At 46.4% G+C, this 17,991-nt stretch overlaps 1 protein-coding gene across 2 annotated transcripts in view; it reads left to right on the top strand.

Moving 5' to 3' along the window:
- Window positions 1–17,991, top strand: part of LOC118387143 (disks large-associated protein 2-like) — a 252,165-nt gene that overhangs the window by 200,247 nt on the left and 33,927 nt on the right. The window lies entirely within an intron of this gene.

Genomic DNA, 17,991 nt, shown 5'->3' with positions numbered 1-17,991 from the left:
TAGGAGATAAAAACATGGTTCTGGTTACTTGGAGTGTAGGAGTTAAACATGGTTCTGGTTACTTGGAGGGTAGGAGTTAAACATGGTTCTGGTTACTTGGAGGGTAGGAGTTAACATGGTTCTCTGGTGACTTGTAGGAGTTAAACATGGTTCTCTGGTGACTTGGAGGGTAGGAGTTAAACATGGTTCTGGTTACTTGGAGGGTAGGAGTTAAACATGGTTCTGGTGACTGAGAGGGTAGGAGTTAACATGGTTCTGGTTACTTGGAGGGTAGGAGTTAAACATGGTTCTGGTTACTTGGAGGGTTGGAGTTAATCATGGTTCTGGTGACTGAGAGGGTAGGAGTTAAACATGGTTCTGGTTACTTGGAGGGTAGAGGTTAAACATGGTTCTGGTTACTTGGAGGGTAGGAGTTAAACATGGTTCTGGTTACTTGAAGGGTAGGAGTTAAACATGGTTCTGGTTACTTGGAGGGTAGGAGGTAAACATGGTTCTCTGGTGACTTGGAGGGTAGGAGTTAAACATGGTTCTCTGGTGACTTGAAGGGTAGTAGTTAAACATGGTTCTGGTTACCTGGAAGGAAAGAGTTAAACATGGTTCTCTGTTGACTTGGAGGGTAGGAGTTAAACATGGTTCTGGTTACTTGGAGGGTAGGAGATAAAAACATGGTTCTGGTTACTTGGAGTGTAGGAGTTAAACATGGTTCTGGTTACTTGGAGGGTAGGAGTTAAACATGGTTCTGGTTACTTGGAGGGTAGAGGTTAAACATGGTTCTGGTTACTTGGAGGGTAGGAGTTAAACATGGTTCTGGTTACTTGAAGGGTAGGAGTTAAACATGGTTCTGGTTACTTGGAGGGAAGGAGGTAAACATGGTTCTCTGGTGACTTGGAGGGTAGGAGTTAAACATGGTTCTCTGCTGACTTGGAGGGGAGTAGTTAAACATGGTTCTGGTTACTTGGAGGGTAGGAGTTAAACATGGTTCTGGTTACTTGAAGGCTAGGAGATAAAAACATGGTTCTGGTTACTTGGAGGGTAGGAGTTAAACATGGTTCTGGTTACTTGGAGGGTAGGAGTTAAACATGGTTCTGGTTACTTGGAGGGTAGGAGTTAAACATGGTTCTGGTTACTTTGAGGGTAGGAGTTAAACATGGTTCTGGTGACTTGGAGGGTAGGAGTTAAACATGGTTCTGGTTACTTGGAGGGTAGGAGTTAAACATGGTTCTGGTTACATGGAGGGTAGGAGATAAACATGGTTCTGGTTACTTGGAGGGTAGGAGTTAAACATGGTTCTCTGGTGACTTGGAGGGTAGGAGTTAAACATGGTTCTGGTTACTTGGAGGGTAGGAGTTAAACATGGTTCTGGTTACTTGGAGGGTAGGAGGTAAACATGGTTCTCTGGTGACTTGGAGGGTAGGAGTTAAACATGGTTCTCTGGTGACTTGAAGGGTAGTAGTTAAACATGGTTCTGGTTACATGGAAGGAAGGAGTTAAACATGGTTCTGGTTACTTGGAGGGTAGGACTTAAACATGGTTCTGGTGACTTGGAGGGTAGGAGTTAAACATGGTTCTCTGGTGACTTGGAGGGTAGGGTGTTAAACATGGTTCTCTGGTGACTTGGAGGGTAGGAGTTAAACATGGTTCTGGTTACTTGGAGGGTAGGAGTTAAACATGGTTCTGGTTACTTGGAGGGTAGGAGTTAAACATGGTTCTGGTGACTGAGAGGGTAGGAGTTAACATGGTTCTGGTTACTTGGAGGGTAGGAGTTAAACATGGTTCTGGTTACTTGGAGGGTTGGAGTTAAACATGGTTCTGGTGACTGACTTTTCTGGTTACTTGGAGGGAAGAGGTTAAACATGGTTCTGGTTACTTGGAGGGTAGGAGTTAAACATGGTTCTGGTTACTTGAAGGGTAGGAGTTAAACATGGTTCTGGTTACTTGGAGGGTAGGAGGTAAACATGGTTCTCTGGTGACTTGGAGGGTAGGAGTTAAACATGGTTCTCTGGTGACTTGAAGGGTAGTAGTTAAACATGGTTCTGGTTACCTGGAAGGAAGGAGTTAAACATGGTTCTGGTTACTTGGAGGGTAGGAGTTAAACATGGTTCTGGTTACTTGGAGGGTAGGAGTTAAACATGGTTCTCTGGTGACTTGGAGGGTAGGAGTTAAACATGGTTCTTGTTACTTGGAGGGTAGGAGTTAAACATGGTTCTCTGGTGACTTGGAGGGGAGGAGTTAAACATGGTTCTGGTTACTTGGAGGGTAGGAGTTAAACATGGTTCTGGTTACTTGAAGGGTAGGAGATAAAAACATGGTTCTGGTTACTTGGAGGGTAGGAGTTAAACATGGTTCTGGTTACTTGGAGGGTAGGAGTTAAACATGGTTCTGGTTACTTGGAGGGTAGGAGTTAAACATGGTTCTGGTTACTTGGAGGGTAGGAGTTAAACATGGTTCTCTGGTGACTTGGAGGGTAGGAGTTAAACATGGTTCTGGTTACTTGGAGGGTAGGAGTTAAACATGGTTCTGGTTACTTGGAGGGTAGGAGTTAAACATGGTTCTCTGGTGACTTGGAGGGTAGGAGTTAAACATGGTTCTGGTTACTTGGAGGGTAGGAGTTAAACATGGTTCTGGTTACTTGGAGGGTAGGAGTTAAACATGGTTCTCTGGTGACTTGGAGGGTAGGAGTTAAACATGGTTCTCTGGTGACTTGAAGGGTAGTAGTTAAACATGGTTCTGGTTACATGGAAGGAAGGAGTTAAACATGGTTCTGGTTACTTGGAGGGTAGGAGTTAAACATGGTTCTGGTGACTTGGAGGGTAGGAGTTAAACATGGTTCTCTGGTGACTTGGAGGGTAGGGTGTTAAACATGGTTCTCTGGTGACTTGGAGGGTAGGAGTTAAACATGGTTCTGGTTACTTTGAGGGTAGGAGTTAAACATGGTTCTCTGGTGACTTGGAGGGTAGGAGTTAAACATGGTTCTGGTTACTTGGAGGGTAGGAGTTAAACATGGTTCTGGTTACTTGGAGGGTAGGAGTTAAACATGGTTCTGGTGACTTGGAGGGTAGGAGTTAAACATGGTTCTGGTTACTTGGAGGGTAGGAGTTAAACATGGTTCTGGTTACTTGGAGGGTAGGAGTTAAACATGGTTCTGGTTACTTGGAGGGTAGGACTTAAACATGGTTCTGGTTACTTGGAGGGTAGGAGTTAAACATGGTTCTGGTTACTTGGAGGGTAGGAGTTAAACATGGTTCTCTGGTGACTTGGAGGGTAGGAGTTAAACATGGTTCTGGTTACTTGGAGGGTAGGAGTTAAACATGGTTCTCTGGTGACTTGGAGGGTAGGAGTTAAACATGGTTCTGGTTACTTGGAGGGTAGGAGTTAAACATGGTTCTGGTTACTTGGAGGGTAGGAGGTAAACATGGTTCTCTGGTGACTTGGAGGGTAGGAGTTAAACATGGTTCTCTGGTGACTTGGAGGGTAGGAGTTAAACATGGTTCTGGTTACTTGGAGGGTAGGAGTTAAACATGGTTCTGGTTACTTGGAGGGTAGGAGTTAAACATGGTTCTCTGGTGACTTGGAGGGTAGGAGTTAAACATGGTTCTGGTTACTTGGAGGGTAGGAGATAAAAACATGGTTCTGGTTACTTGGAGTGTAGGAGTTAAACATGGTTCTGGTTACTTGGAGGGTAGGAGTTAAACATGGTTCTGGTTACTTGGAGGGTAGGAGGTAAACATGGTTCTCTGGTGACTTGGAGGGTAGGAGTTAAACATGGTTCTCTGGTGACTTGGAGGGTAGGAGTTAAACATGGTTCTTGTTACTTGGAGGGTAGGAGTTAAACATGGTTCTGGTGACTTGGAGGGTAGGAGTTAAACATGGTTCTGGTTACTTGGAGGGTAGGAGTTAAACATGGTTCTGGCTACTTGGAGGGTTGGAGTTAATCATGGTTCTGGTGACTGGAGGGTAGGAGTTAAACATGGTTCTGGTTAAGGGTAGAGGTTAAACATGGTTCTGGAGGGTAGGAGTTAAACATGGTTCTGGAGGGTAGGAGTTAAACATGGTTCTGGTTACTTGGAGGGTAGGAGGTAAACATGGTTCTCTGGTGACTTGGAGGGTAGGAGTTAAACATGGTTCTCTGGTGACTTGAAGGGTAGTAGTTAAACATGGTTCTGGTTACATGGAAGGAAGGAGTTAAACATGGTTCTGGTTACTTGGAGGGTAGGAGTTAAACATGGTTCTGGTCACTTGGAGGGTAGGAGTTAAACATGGTTCTCTGGTGACTTGGAGGGTAGGAGTTAAACATGGTTCTTGTTACTTGGTGGGTAGGAGTTAAACATGGTTCTCTGGTGACTTGGAGGGGAGGAGTTAAACATGGTTCTGGTTACTTGGAGGGTAGGAGTTAAACATGGTTCTGGTTACTTGGAGGGTAGTTCTGGTTAGGAGGGTTTAAACATGGTTCTGGTTACTTGGAGGGTAGGAGTTAAACATGGTTCTTGTTACTTGGAGGGTAGGAGTTAAACATGGTTCTGGTTGACTTGGAGGGTAGGAGTTAAACATGGTTCTGGTTACTTGGAGGGTAGGAGTTAAACATGGTTCTGGTTACTTGGGGTAGGAGTTAAACATGGTTCTGGTGGAGGGTAGGAGTTAAACATGGTTCTCATGGTTCTGGTTACTTGGAGGGTAGGAGTTAAACATGGTTCTGGTTACTTGGAGGGTAGGAGTTAAACATGGTTCTCTGGTGACTTGGAGGGTAGGAGTTAAACATGGTTCTGGTTACTTGGAGGGTAGGAGTTAAACATGGTTCTGGTTACTTGGAGGGTAGGAGATAAACATGGTTCTGGTTACTTGGAGGGTAGGAGTTAAACATGGTTCTCTGGTGACTTGGAGGGTAGGAGTTAAACATGGTTCTGGTTACTTGGAGGGTAGGAGTTAAACATGGTTCTGGTTACTTGGAGGGTAGGAGGTAAACATGGTTCTCTGGTGACTTGGAGGGTAGGAGTTAAACATGGTTCTCTGGTGACTTGAAGGGTAGTAGTTAAACATGGTTCTGGTTACATGGAAGGAAGGAGTTAAACATGGTTCTGGTTACTTGGAGGGTAGGACTTAAACATGGTTCTGGTTACTTGGAGGGTAGGAGTTAAACATGGTTCTGGTTACTTGAAGGGTAGGAGATAAAAACATGGTTCTGGTTACTGGGAGGGTAGGAGTTAAACATGGTTCTGGTTACTTGGAGGGTAGGAGTTAAACATGGTTCTGGTTACTTGGAGGGTAAGAGTTAAACATGGTTCTCTGGTGACTTGGAGTGTAGGAGTTAAACATGGTTCTGGTTACTTTGAGGGTAGGAGTTAAACATGGTTCTGGTTACATGGAGGGTAGGAGTTAAACATGGTTCTGGTTACTTGGAGGGTAGGACTTAAACATGGTTCTGGTGACTTGGAGGGTAGGAGTTAAACATGGTTCTGGTTACTTGAAGGCTAGGAGATAAAAACATGGTTCTGGTTACTTGGAGGGTAGGAGTTAAACATGGTTCTGGTTACTTGGAGGGTAGGAGTTAAACATGGTTCTGGTTACTTGGAGGGTAGGAGTTAAACATGGTTCTGGTTACTTTGAGGGTAAGAGTTAAACATGGTTCTCTGGTGACTTGGAGTGTAGGAGTTAAACATGGTTCTGGTTACTTTGAGGGTAGGAGTTAAACATGGTTCTGGTTACATGGAGGGTAGGAGATAAACATGGTTCTGGTTACTTGGAGGGTAGGAGTTAAACATGGTTCTCTGGTGACTTGGAGGGTAGGAGTTAAACATGGTTCTGGTTACTTGGAGGGTAGGAGTTAAACATGGTTCTGGTTACTTGGAGGGTAGGAGGTAAACATGGTTCTCTGGTGACTTGGAGGGTAGGAGTTAAACATGGTTCTCTGGTGACTTGAAGGGTAGTAGTTAAACATGGTTCTGGTTACTTGGAGGGTAGGAGTTAAACATGGTTCTGGTTACTTGGAGGGTAGGAGTTAAACATGGTTCTCTGGTGACTTGAAGGGTAGTAGTTAAACATGGTTCTGGTTACATGGAAGGAAGGAGTTAAACATGGTTCTGGTTACTTGGAGGGTAGGACTTAAACATGGTTCTGGTGACTTGGAGGGTAGGAGTTAAACATGGTTCTCTGGTGACTTGGAGGGTAGGGTGTTAAACATGGTTCTCTGGTGACTTGGAGGGTAGGAGTTAAACATGGTTCTGGTTACTTGGAGGGTAGGAGTTAAACATGGTTCTCTGGTGACTTGGAGGGTAGGAGTTAAACATGGTTCTGGTTACTTGAAGGGTAGGAGATAAAAACATGGTTCTGGTTACTTGGAGGGTAGGAGTTAAACATGGTTCTGGTTACTTGGAGGGTAGGAGTTAAACATGGTTCTGGTGACTTGGAGTGTAGGAGTTAAACATGGTTCTGGTTACTTGGAGGGTAGGAGTTAAACATGGTTCTGGTTACTTGGAGGGTAGGAGTTAAACATGGTTCTGGTTACTTGGAGGGTAGGAGTTAAACATGGTTCTGGTTACTTGGAGGGTAGGAGTTAAACATGGAGGGTAGGAGTTAAACATGGTTCTCTGGTGACTTGGAGGGTAGGAGTTAAACATGGTTCTGGTTACTTGGAGGGTAGGAGTTAAACATGGTTCTGGTGACTTGGAGGGTAGGAGTTAAACATGGTTCTGGTTACTTGGAGGGTAGGAGTTAAACATGGTTCTGGTTACTTGGAGGGTAGGAGTTAAACATGGTTCTCTGGTGACTTGGAGGGTAGGAGTTAAACATGGTTCTCTGGTGACTTGGGGTAGGTTAAACATGGTTCTGGTTACTTGGAGGGTAGGAGTTAAACATGGTTCTGGTTACTTGGAGGGTAGGAGTTAAACATGGTTCTCTGGTGACTTGGAGGGTAGGAGTTAAACATGGTTCTGGTTACTTGGAGGGTAGGAGTTAAACATGGTTCTGGTTACTTGGAGGGTAGGAGTTAAACATGGTTCTGGTTACTTGGAGGGTAGGAGTTAAACATGGTTCTGGTTACTTGGAGGGTAGGAGGTAAACATGGTTCTCTGGTGACTTGGAGGGTAGGAGTTAAACATGGTTCTCTGGTGACTTGGAGGGTAGGAGTTAAACATGGTTCTGGTTACTTGGAGGGTAGGAGTTAAACATGGTTCTGGTTCTGAGAGGGTAGGAGTTAACATGGTTCTGGTTACTTGGAGGGTAGGAGTTAAACATGGTTCTGGCTACTTGGAGGGTTAAATCATGGTTCTGGTGACTGAGAGGGTAGGAGTTAAACATGTGGTTACTTGGAGGGTAGGAGTTAAACATGGTTCTGGTTACTTGGAGGGTAGGAGTTAAACATGGTTCTGGTTACTTGGAGGGTAGGAGTTAAACATGGTTCTGGTTACTTGGAGGGTAGGAGTTAAACATGGTTCTCTGGTGACTTGGAGGGTAGGAGTTAAACATGGTTCTGGTGACTTGAGGGTAGTAGTTAAACATGGTTCTGGTTACTTGGAAGGTAGGAGTTAAACATGGTTCTGGTTACTTGGAGGGTAGGAAAACATGGTTCTGGTTACTTGGAGGGTAGGAGTTAAACATGGTTCTGGTGACTTGGAGGGTAGGAGTTAAACATGGTTCTGGTTAGGGGGTAGGAGTTAAACATGGTTCTCTGGTGACTTGGAGGTAGGAGTTAAACATGGTTCTGGTTACTTGGAGGGTAGGAGTTAAACATGGTTCTGGTTACTTGGAGGGTAGGAGTTAAACATGGTTCTGGTTACTTGGAGGGTAGGAGTTAAACATGGTTCTGGTTACTTGGAGGGTAGGAGTTAAACATGGTTCTGGTGACTTGGGAGTTAAACATGGTTCTGGTTACTTGGGGTAGTTAAACATGGTTCTCTGGTGACTTGGAGGGTAGGAGTTAAACATGGTTCTGGTTAGTTAAACATGGTTCTGGTTACTGGAGGGTAGGAGTTAAACATGGTTCTGGAGGAGGGTAGGAGTTAAACATGGTTCTCTGGTGACTTGGAGGGTAGGAGTTAAACATGGTTCTGGTGACTTGGAGGGTAGGAGTTAAACATGGTTCTGGTTACTTGGAGGGTAGGAGTTAAACATGGTTCTCTGGTGACTTGGAGGGTAGGAGTTAAACATGGTTCTCTGGTGACTTGGAGGGGTTCTGGTTACTTGGAGGGTAGGAGTTAAACATGGTTCTGGTTACTTGGAGGGTAGGAGTTAAACATGGTTCTGGTTACTTGGAGGGTAGGAGTTAAACATGGTTCTCTGGTGACTGGTTCTGAGGGTAGGAGTTAAACATGGTTCTGGTGGAGGGTTTACTTTCTGGAGGGGGTAGGAGTTAAACATGGTTCTCTGGTGACTTGGAGGTAGGAGTTAAACATGGTTCTGGTTACTTTGAGGGTAGGAGTTAAACATGGTTCTTGTTACTTGGAGGGTAGGAGTTAAACATGGTTCTCTGGTGACTTGGAGGGTAGGAGTTAAACATGGTTCTGGTTACTTGGAGGGTTGGAGTTAAACATAGTTCTCTGGTGACTGAGGGTAGGAGATAAAAACATGGTTCTGGTTACTTGGAGAGTAGGAGTTAAACATGGTTCTCTGGTGACTTGGAGGGTAGGAGTTAAACATGGTTCTGGTGACTTGGAGGGTAGTACTTAAACATGGTTCTGGTGACTTGGAGGGTAGGACTTAAACATGGTTCTCTGGTGACTTGGAGGGTAGGAGTTAAACATGGTTCTGGTTACTTGGAGGGTAGTACTTAAACATGGTTCTGGTGACTTGGAGGGTAGGAGTTAAACATGGTTCTCTGGTGACTTGGAGAGTAGGAGTTAAACATGGTTCTGGTTACTTGGAGGGTAGGAGTTAAACATGGTTTTCTGGTTACTTGGAGAGTAGGAGTTAAACATGGTTCTGGTTACTTGGAGGGTAGGAGTTAAACATGGTTCTGGTGACTTGGAGGGTAGGAGTTAAACATGGTTCTCTGGTGACTGAAGGTAGGAGTTTAACATGGGAAATACCCAATGCAAAGAGAGGCCAATGACAGATAGACATATCATCTTCTTTCAGGGAGTTTTACAGCCCAACCTCTCCTGCCTTTCCCATCGTCTGTTGGCTACAACACACCTCCTGAATACAGAGAGACTCACACGACTCCTGCTTGTCAAGTTGCAGTGCAACGTCGGCAGGCACACAGGGTTTGTGTCTGTCTCACTGTTTGCTTTCTGTAGGGAGGCAAGGATGCAATATGGCATCTCTTGTTGGGTACAGGTGTTGTACGTTTTCAAATCCACTCTGAATGGGAGGCTGCTTAAGATGTCAGTTTCACACTACCTTTCTGACTTTGAAGCGGCACACCATTAAAGCTCAGGGATAGAATTTAAAAAATGAATCATGTACGACTGTGTCACCCGTCCTACTCAATTTCCTATCCACCCACAAAGTCTTGCGGAAAAAACGACAACCTTTTCTAGTGGGAAGGAATCCATCTAAAGTGAGAGTAAATGCAGAGTTCTATTTGTTTCATGTGGAGTCTTATCACATCTAATGACTAATTAGATCTATCACACAATCTGCTCGTTAACATTGTGAATGGATTTAGTTCATGTTGTCCCTGATTTTTTTTACCAGTAGTGTAATTATGTTAAAGATGTGTCAGCCAGTCACCGGCAATGTGTGCAGCCGTGTGTGACCTTGAAAGGATTAGGGAGATTATTCAACAATAAGCAATATTAAATATGAATTCATTAATGAATGGTTCAGTTGATGCATGAACACATTAATAAATGAATGCCTGAATACATGTGTGTGACTATTGAGTTCCCGAGTTACACGACTTATTGGTGATGAAGTCTATTTTTGTCACTGCAATGAATCACAGCCTTTCTCCTTCAGTGACTCATCCAACAGTTTCGTAAAATAGCGGTTTAGAAATGTTGTATGACAATGTCACCATCCTCAGGGCCATCAGCATGCTGCAGCCTCTCTGCAAACGGTGAGCTCAATAATGAACACCGTATCTGGGACTCCCGTACAAATAATCCCCTGAGCTGTTCCTTTCATCACATAAAGCAGTGTTAACTGTCATAATTCATTGTACTGTATTCTGGGTGGCAGAAGTCCACAAAACAAGCAACTGGTGTTTGGTGTCTTTGATACTAGATAATGTACAGTGTCAGTAAATGTATGATGAATCACTTCTTCTTGAAGTGTGTGACAGGGTGTCAACAAAGTAAGATGATAATGCATTTCCTCACTGCCTGCAGGACTACATTGACCTGATGATAATTCACAAGGAATCTGGTAGTAACATCTGCTCACCTTTGTCTCACATGGCCTGTTTGATATAACTATATTTTTGAAACAATAACAGGAGGCTATCAGAATTAAAAGTAAATATCAAGCAGCTGCATTTAATATAATTGAAGCAATGGTACCTGTCTGAGCCCAGCCTGTGATGTAGGCATACTGTACCTCCTTGCTACTAGCTCTGTTCTGCTGTTTATTGTTTTATTTAACCATTATTTTACCAGGTAAGTTGACTGAGAACACATTCTCATTTACAGCAATGACCTTGGAAACAGTTAACCAGGAAGAAGGGTTCCTCTCATTATCCTTCACTGCCCAGAAGGAGCCTTAGCCTGTTAAAACTGGGCTTATTAACCAGGAAGAATGGTTCCTCTCATTATCCTTCACTGCCCAGAAGGAGCCTTAGCCTGTTAAAACTGGGCTTATTAACCAGGAAGAAGGGTTCCTCTCATTATCCTTCACTGCCCAGAAAGAGTTATAGTCTGTAAACACTGGGGTTATTAACCAGGAAGAGTTATAATCTGTAAACACTGGGGTTATTAACCAGGAAGGGCTATAGTCTGTAAACACTGGGGTTATTAACCAGGAAGAGCTATAGTCTGTAAACACTGGGGTTATTAACCAGGAAGGGCTATAGTCTGTAAACACTGGGCTTATTAACCAGGAAGAGTCATAGTCTGTAAACACTGTGGTTATTAACCAGGAAGAGTTATAGTCTGTAAACACTGGGTTTATTAACCAGGAAGAGTTATAGTCTGTAAACACTGGGGTTATTAACCAGGAAGAGCTATAGTCTGTAAACACTAGGGTTATTAACCAGGAAGGGCTATAGTCTGTAAACACTGGGGTTATTAACCAGGAAGAGATATAGTCTGTAAACACTGGGGTTATTAACCAGGAAGAGCTATAGTCTGTAAACACTGGGGTTATTAACCAGGAAGAAGGGTTCCTCTCATTATCCTTCACTGCCCAGAAAGAGTTATAGTCTGTAAACACTGGGGTTATTAACCAGGAAGAGTTATAGTCTGTAAACACTGGGCTTATTAACCAGGAAGAGTTATAGTCTGTAAACAATGGGTTTATTAACCAGGAAGAGTTATAGTCTGTAAACACTGGGGTTATTAACCAGGAAGAGCTATAGTCTGTAAACACTGGGGTTATTAACCAGGAAGAGCTATAGTCTGTAAACACTGGGGTTATTAACCAGGAAGAGCTATAGTCTGTAAACACTGGGCTTATTAACCAGGAAGAGATATAGTCTGTAAACACTGGGGTTATTAACCAGGAAGGGCTATAGTCTGTAAACACTGGGCTTATTAACCAGGAAGAGTTATAGTCTGTAAACACTGGGGTCATTAACCAGGAAGAGCCATAGCCTGTTAAAACTGGGGTTATTAATTTAACCAGGAAGAAGTGTCTGTGTTGAGTGTTCATCTCTGTGGCAGTAAATAAAAAGGTTAGTCCTAAAGTCTCCTTATCATTTACATTTAAGTCATTTAGCAGACGCTCTTATCCAGAGCGACTTACAAATTGGTGCATTCACCTTATGACATCCAGTGGAACAGCCACTTTACAATAGTGCATCTAAATCTTTTAGGGGGGGGGGGGTGAGAAGGATTACTTATCCTATCCTAGGTATTCCTTAAAGAGGTGGGGTTTCAGGTGTCTCCGGAAGGTGGTGATTGACTCCGCTGTCCTGGCGTCGTGAGGGAGTTTGTTCCACCATTGGGGGCCAGAGCAGCGAACAGTTTTGACTGGGCTGAGCGGGAACTGTACTTCCTCAGTGGTAGGGAGGCGAGCAGGCCAGAGGTGGATGAACGCAGTGCCCTTGTTTGGGTGTAGGGCCTGATCAGAGCCTGGAGGTACTGAGGTGCCGTTCCCCTCACAGCTCCGTAGGCAAGCACCATGGTCTTGTAGCGGATGCGAGCTTCAACTGGAAGCCAGTGGAGAGAGCGGAGGAGCGGGGTCACGTGAGAGAACTTGGGAAGGTTGAACACCAGACGGGCTGCGGCGTTCTGGATGAGTTGTAGGGGTTTAATGGCACAGGCAGGGAGCCCAGCCAACAGCGAGTTGCAATGATAGGAGAGACCATGTGAGGTTATGACAGAGCCAAGTGACTTGGTGTATAGCGAGAATAGGAGAGGGCCTAGAACAGAGCCCTGGGGGACACCAGTGGTGAGAGCGCGTGGTGAGGAGACAGATTCTCGCCACGCCACCTGGTAGGAGCGACCTGTCAGGTAGGACGCAATCCAAGCGTGGGCCGCGCCGGAGATGCCCAACTCGGAGAGGGTGGAGAGGAGGATCTGATGGTTCACAGTATCGAAGGCAGCCGATAGGTCTAGAAGGATGAGAGCAGAGGAGAGAGAGTTAGCTTTAGCAGTGCGGAGCGCCTCCGTGATGCAGAGAAGAGCAGTCTCAGTTGAATGACTAGACTAAACCTGACTGATTTGGATCAAGAAGGTCATTCTGAGAGAGATAGCGGCAGAGCTGGCCAAGGACGGCACATTCAAGAGTCTTGGAGAGAAAAGAAAGAAGGGATACTGGTCTGTAGTTGTTGACATCGGAGGGATCGAGTGTAGGTTTTTTCAGAAGGGGTGCAACTCTCGCTCTCTTGAAGACGGAAGGGACGTAGCCAGCGGTCAGGGATGAGTTGATGAGCGAGGTGAGGTAAGGGAGAAGGTCTCCGGAAATGGTCTGGAGAAGAGAGGAGGGGATAGGGTCAAGCGGGCAGGTTGTTGGGCGGCCGGCCGTCACAAGACGCAAGATTTCATCTGGAGAGAGAGGGAGAAAGAGGTCAGAGCACAGGGTAGGGCAGTGTGAGCAGAACCAGCGGTGTCGTTTGACTTAGCAAACGAGGATCGGATGTCGTCGACCTTCTTTTCAAAATGGTTGACGAAGTCATCTGCAGAGAGGAGGAGGGGGAGGGGAGGAGGAGGATTCAGGAGGGAGGAGAAGGTGGCAAAGAGCTTCCTAGGGTTAGAGGCAGATGCTTGGAATTTAGAGTGGTAGAAAGTGGCTTTAGCAGCAGAGACAGAGGAGGAAAATGTAGAGAGGAGGGAGTGAAAGGATGCCAGGTCCGCAGGGAGGCGAGTTTTCCTCCATTTCCGCTCGGCTGCCCGGAGCCCTGTTCTGTGAGCTCGCAATGAGTCGTCGAGCCACGGAGCGGGAGGGGAGGACCGAGCCGGCCTGGAGGATAGGGGACATAGAGAGTCAAAGGATGCAGAAAGGGAGGAGAGGAGGGTTGAGGAGGCAGAATCAGGAGATAGGTTGGAGAAGGTTTGAGCAGAGGGAAGAGATGATAGGATGGAAGAGGAGAGAGTAGCGGGGAGAGAGAGCGAAGGTTGGGACGGCGCGATACCATCCGAGTAGGGGCAGTGTGGGAAGTGTTGGATGAGAGAGAGAGGGAAAAGGATACAAGGTAGTGGTCGGAGACTTGGAGGGGAGTTGCAATGAGGTTAGTGGAAGAACAGCATCTAGTAAAGATGAGGTCGAGCGTATTGCCTGCCTTGTGAGTAGGGGGGGAAGGTGAGAGGGTGAGGTCAAAAGAGGAGAGGAGTGGAAAGAAGGAGGCAGAGAGGAATGAGTCGTAGGTAGACGTGGGGAGGTTAAAGTCGCCCAGAACTGTGAGAGGTGAGCCGTCCTCAGGAAAGGAGCTTATCAAGGCATCAAGCTCATTGATGAACTCTCCGAGGGAACCTGGAGGGCGATAAATGATAAGGATGTTAAGCTTGAAAGGGCTGGTAACTGTGACAGCATGGATTTCAAAGGAGGCGATAGACAGATGGGTAAGGGGAGAAAGAGAGAATGACCACTTGGGAGAGATGAGGATCCCGGTGCCACCACCCCGCTGACCAGAAGCTCTCGGGGTGTGCGAGAACACGTGGGCGGACGAGGAGAGAGCAGTAGGAGTAGCAGTGTTATCTGTGGTGATCCATGTTTCCGTCAGTGCCAAGAAGTCGAGGGACTGGAGGGAGGCATAGGCTGAGATGAACTCTGCCTTGTTGTCCGCAGATCGGCAGTTCCAGAGGCTACCGGAGACCTGGAACTCCACGTGGGTCGTGCGCGCTGGGACCACCAGATTAGGGTGGCCGCGGCCACGCGGTGTGGAGCGTTTGTATCCTCTCACAGTTGTGTAAAGTACTTAAGCAAAAATACTTTAAAATACTACTTCAGTCATTTTTGGGGTATCTGTGCTTTACTTTTCTATTATACTTTTGAGAACTTTTACTTTTACTTCACTACATTCCTAAAGAAAATAATATACTTTTTACTCCATACATTTTCCCTGACAACCAAAAGTACTCGTTACATTTTGACAGGAAAATGGTCCAATTCACACACTTATCAAGAGAACATCCCTGGTCATCCCTACTGCCTCTGATCTGAAGGACTCAATAAACAGAAATGCTTGGTTTGTAAATTATGTCTGAGTGTTGGAGTGTGCCCTTGGCTATCCATCAATAAAAACAATTGTGCCGTCTGGTTGGCTTAATGTAAGGAATTTTAAATGGTTTATATTTTTACATGTACTTTTGATACTTAAGTACATTTTAGCAATTTCATTTACTTTTGACACTTATATATATATATATATTGTCACGCCTTGGTCTTAGTGTTTTGTGTTTTCGGTGATTGTTTGGTCAGGCCAGGGTGTGACATGGGTTTGTTTTGTTGTATTCCGTATTGGGGTTTTGTGGTTATTGGGATTGCGGCTGAGTAGGGGTGTTGTATGGGCTGAGGCGGTTCTCAATCAGAGTCAGGTGATTCTCGTTGTCTCTGATTGGGAACCGTATTTAGGTAGCCTGGGTTTCGCTTTGTATTTCGTGGGTGATTGTTCCTGTCTCTGTGTAGTTTCACCAGATAGGCTGTAATTAGGTTTCACGTTCCGTTTTGTTGTTTTTGTATTTGTATAAGTTATGTTCATGTATCGCGATCCTTCATTAAAGATCATGAGTAACAACCACGCTGCATTTTGGTCCGACTCTCTTTCGACAAACGAAGAACGCCGTTACAGAATCACCCACCTCACACGGACCGAGCAGCGTGGTAACAGGCAGCAGCGAAGGGAGGACGTTATGGACAGCAGAAGCTTGGAGTATACGACGTGGGAAGAAATAGACAGGTGGGTGGTCGACCCAGAGAGAGTGCCGGAGCCCGCCTGGGATTCGCTGGAGCAGTGCGAAGAGGGCTATAGGAGAATGGAGTCGAAGAGAAAGACACGGCGGCGCAGAAAGAAACCCAAAAATCACCCCCAAAAATGTATTGGGGGAGGGCTCAGGGAGAGAGTGGCAGAGTCAGGATTCAGACCTGAGCCAACTCTCCTTGTTAATCGTGAGGAGCAGCGATCAAAGGACTTCTGGACTTGGGAGGAGATATTAGACGGAAAAGGACCCTGGGCTCAGCCTGGAGAATATCGCCGTCCCAAGGAAGAACTGGAGGCGGAAAAAGCGGTCAGGCGCTGGTATGAGGAGGCAGCACGGCGACGCGGATGGAAGCCCGAAAAGCAGCCCAAAAAAATTATTGGGGGGGGGGCTTACAGGGAGTATGGCTACGCCAGGTAGGAGACCTGCGCAAAATCCCTGTGCTTACCGGGGGGCTAGAGAGACCGGGCAGGCACCGTGTTATGCTATGGAGCGCACGGTGTTTCCAGTGCAGGTGCATAGCCCGGTGCGGTTCATACCAGCCCTTCGTATTGGCCGGGCTAGAGTGGGCATCGAGCCAGGTAAGGTTGGGCAGGCTCGGTCCTCAAGAGCTCCAGTGCGCCTGCGCGGTCCGGTCTATCCAGAGCCACCTCCACACACCAGTCCTCCGGTAGCAGCTCCCCGTACCAGGCTTCCTGCGTGTGTCCTCGCTCCAGTATCACCAGTGCCAGCACCACGCATCAGGCCTACAGTGCGCCTCGCCTCTCCTGTGCTGTCGGAGTCTCCCGCCTGTTCAGCGCTATCAGAGCCTTCCTCCTCTACAGCACTGCTGGAGTCTCCTGCCTGTTCGGAGCAGCCAGAGCTGTCAGTCTGCATGAAGCAGCCAGAGCTGTCAGTCTGCAAAGAGCTGCCAGTCTGCAAGGAGCTGTCAGTCTGCAAGGAGCTGTCAGTCTGCAAGGAGCTGTCAGTCTACAAGGAGCTGTCAGTCTACAGGGTGCTGTCAGCCTGCATGGAGCAGTCAGAGCTGTCAGTCTGTATGAGGCAGCCAGAGCTGTCAGTCTGCATGAAGCAGCCAGAGCTGTCAGTCTGCAAAGAGCTGCCAGTCTGCAAGGAGCTGTCAGTCTGCAAGGAGCTGTCAGTCTGCAAGGAGCTGTCAGTCTGCAAGGAGCTGTCAGTCTGCAAGGAGCTGTCAGCCTGCATGGAGCAGCCAGAGCTGTCAGTCTGCAAGGAGCTGTCAGTCTGCATAGAGCAGCTATATCCGCCAGTCAGCCATGATCTTCTAGATCTGCCAGTCAACCAGATTCTTCCAGATCTGCCAGTCAACCAGTCTCTTCCAGATCTGCCAGTCAACCAGTCTCTTCCAGATCTGCTAGTCAACCAGAATCTTCCAGATCCGCCAGCCAGCCAGGATCTACCGGAGCCTACTACCTGCCTGAGCTTCATCTCAGTACTGGGCTTCCTCTCAGTACTGGGCTTTCTCTCAGTCCCGAGCTGCCCCACAGTCCCGAGCTTCCCCTCAGTCCCGAGCTGCCCCTCAGTCCCGAGCCGCCCCTCAGTCCCGAGCTTCCCCTCAGTCCCGAGCTGCCTCAGTCCCGAGCTGCCCCTCAGTCCCGAGCTGCCCCTCAGTCACGAGCTGCTCCTCAGTTCAGTGGGGTTCTGGGTGAGGACTATTAGGCCATGGTCGGCGGCGAGGGTGGATTATCCCGGGACGCGAAGGGGAGGAACTATGACTTTAATGGAGTGGCTTCCACGTCCCGAGCCGGAACCGCCACCATGGACAGACGCCCACCCGGACCCTCCCTATGGTTTTGAGGTGCGTCCGGGAGTCCGCACCGTAGGGGGGTTCTGTCATGCCTTGGTCTTAGTGTTTTGTGTTTTCGGTGATTGTTTGGTCAGGCCAGGGTGTGACATGGGTTTGTTTTGTTGTATTCCATATTGGGGTTTTGTGATAATTGTGATTGTGGCTGAGTAGGGGTGTTGTATGGGCTTGGCTGCCTGAGGCGGTTCTCAATCAGAGTCAGGTGATTCTCGTTGTCTCTGATTGGGAACCGTCTTTAGGTAGCCTGGGTTTCGCTTTGTATTTCGTGGGTGATTGTTCCTGTCTCTGTGTAGTTTCACCAGATAGGCTGTAATTAGGTTTCACTTTCCGTTTTGTTGTTTTTGTATTTGTATAAGTTATGTTCATGTATCGCGATCCTTCATTAAAGATCATGAGTAACAACCACGCTGCATTTCGGTCCGACTCTCTTTCGACAAACGAAGAACGCCGTTACATATATATATATATATATATATATATATATATATATATATATATATATATATATATATATATTTAAAACCAAATACTTTTAGACTTTTACTCAAGTATGATTTTACTGGGTGACTTTCACTTTTACTTGAGTCATTTTTTATTAAGGTATCTTTCTTTTTACTCAAGGTATCTCTCTTTTTACTCAAGGTATCTTTCTTTTTACTCAAGGTATCTTTCTTTTTACTCAAGGTATCTTTCTTTTTACTCAAGGTATCTTTCCTTTTACTCAAC

Source organism: Oncorhynchus keta, chromosome 8 (assembly GCF_023373465.1).
Source record: "Oncorhynchus keta strain PuntledgeMale-10-30-2019 chromosome 8, Oket_V2, whole genome shotgun sequence".
Classification (NCBI taxonomy): Eukaryota; Metazoa; Chordata; class Actinopteri; order Salmoniformes; family Salmonidae; genus Oncorhynchus; species Oncorhynchus keta.
Note: the sequence above shows the minus strand (reverse complement) of the source record. Positions and strands in the feature narration are given on the sequence as shown.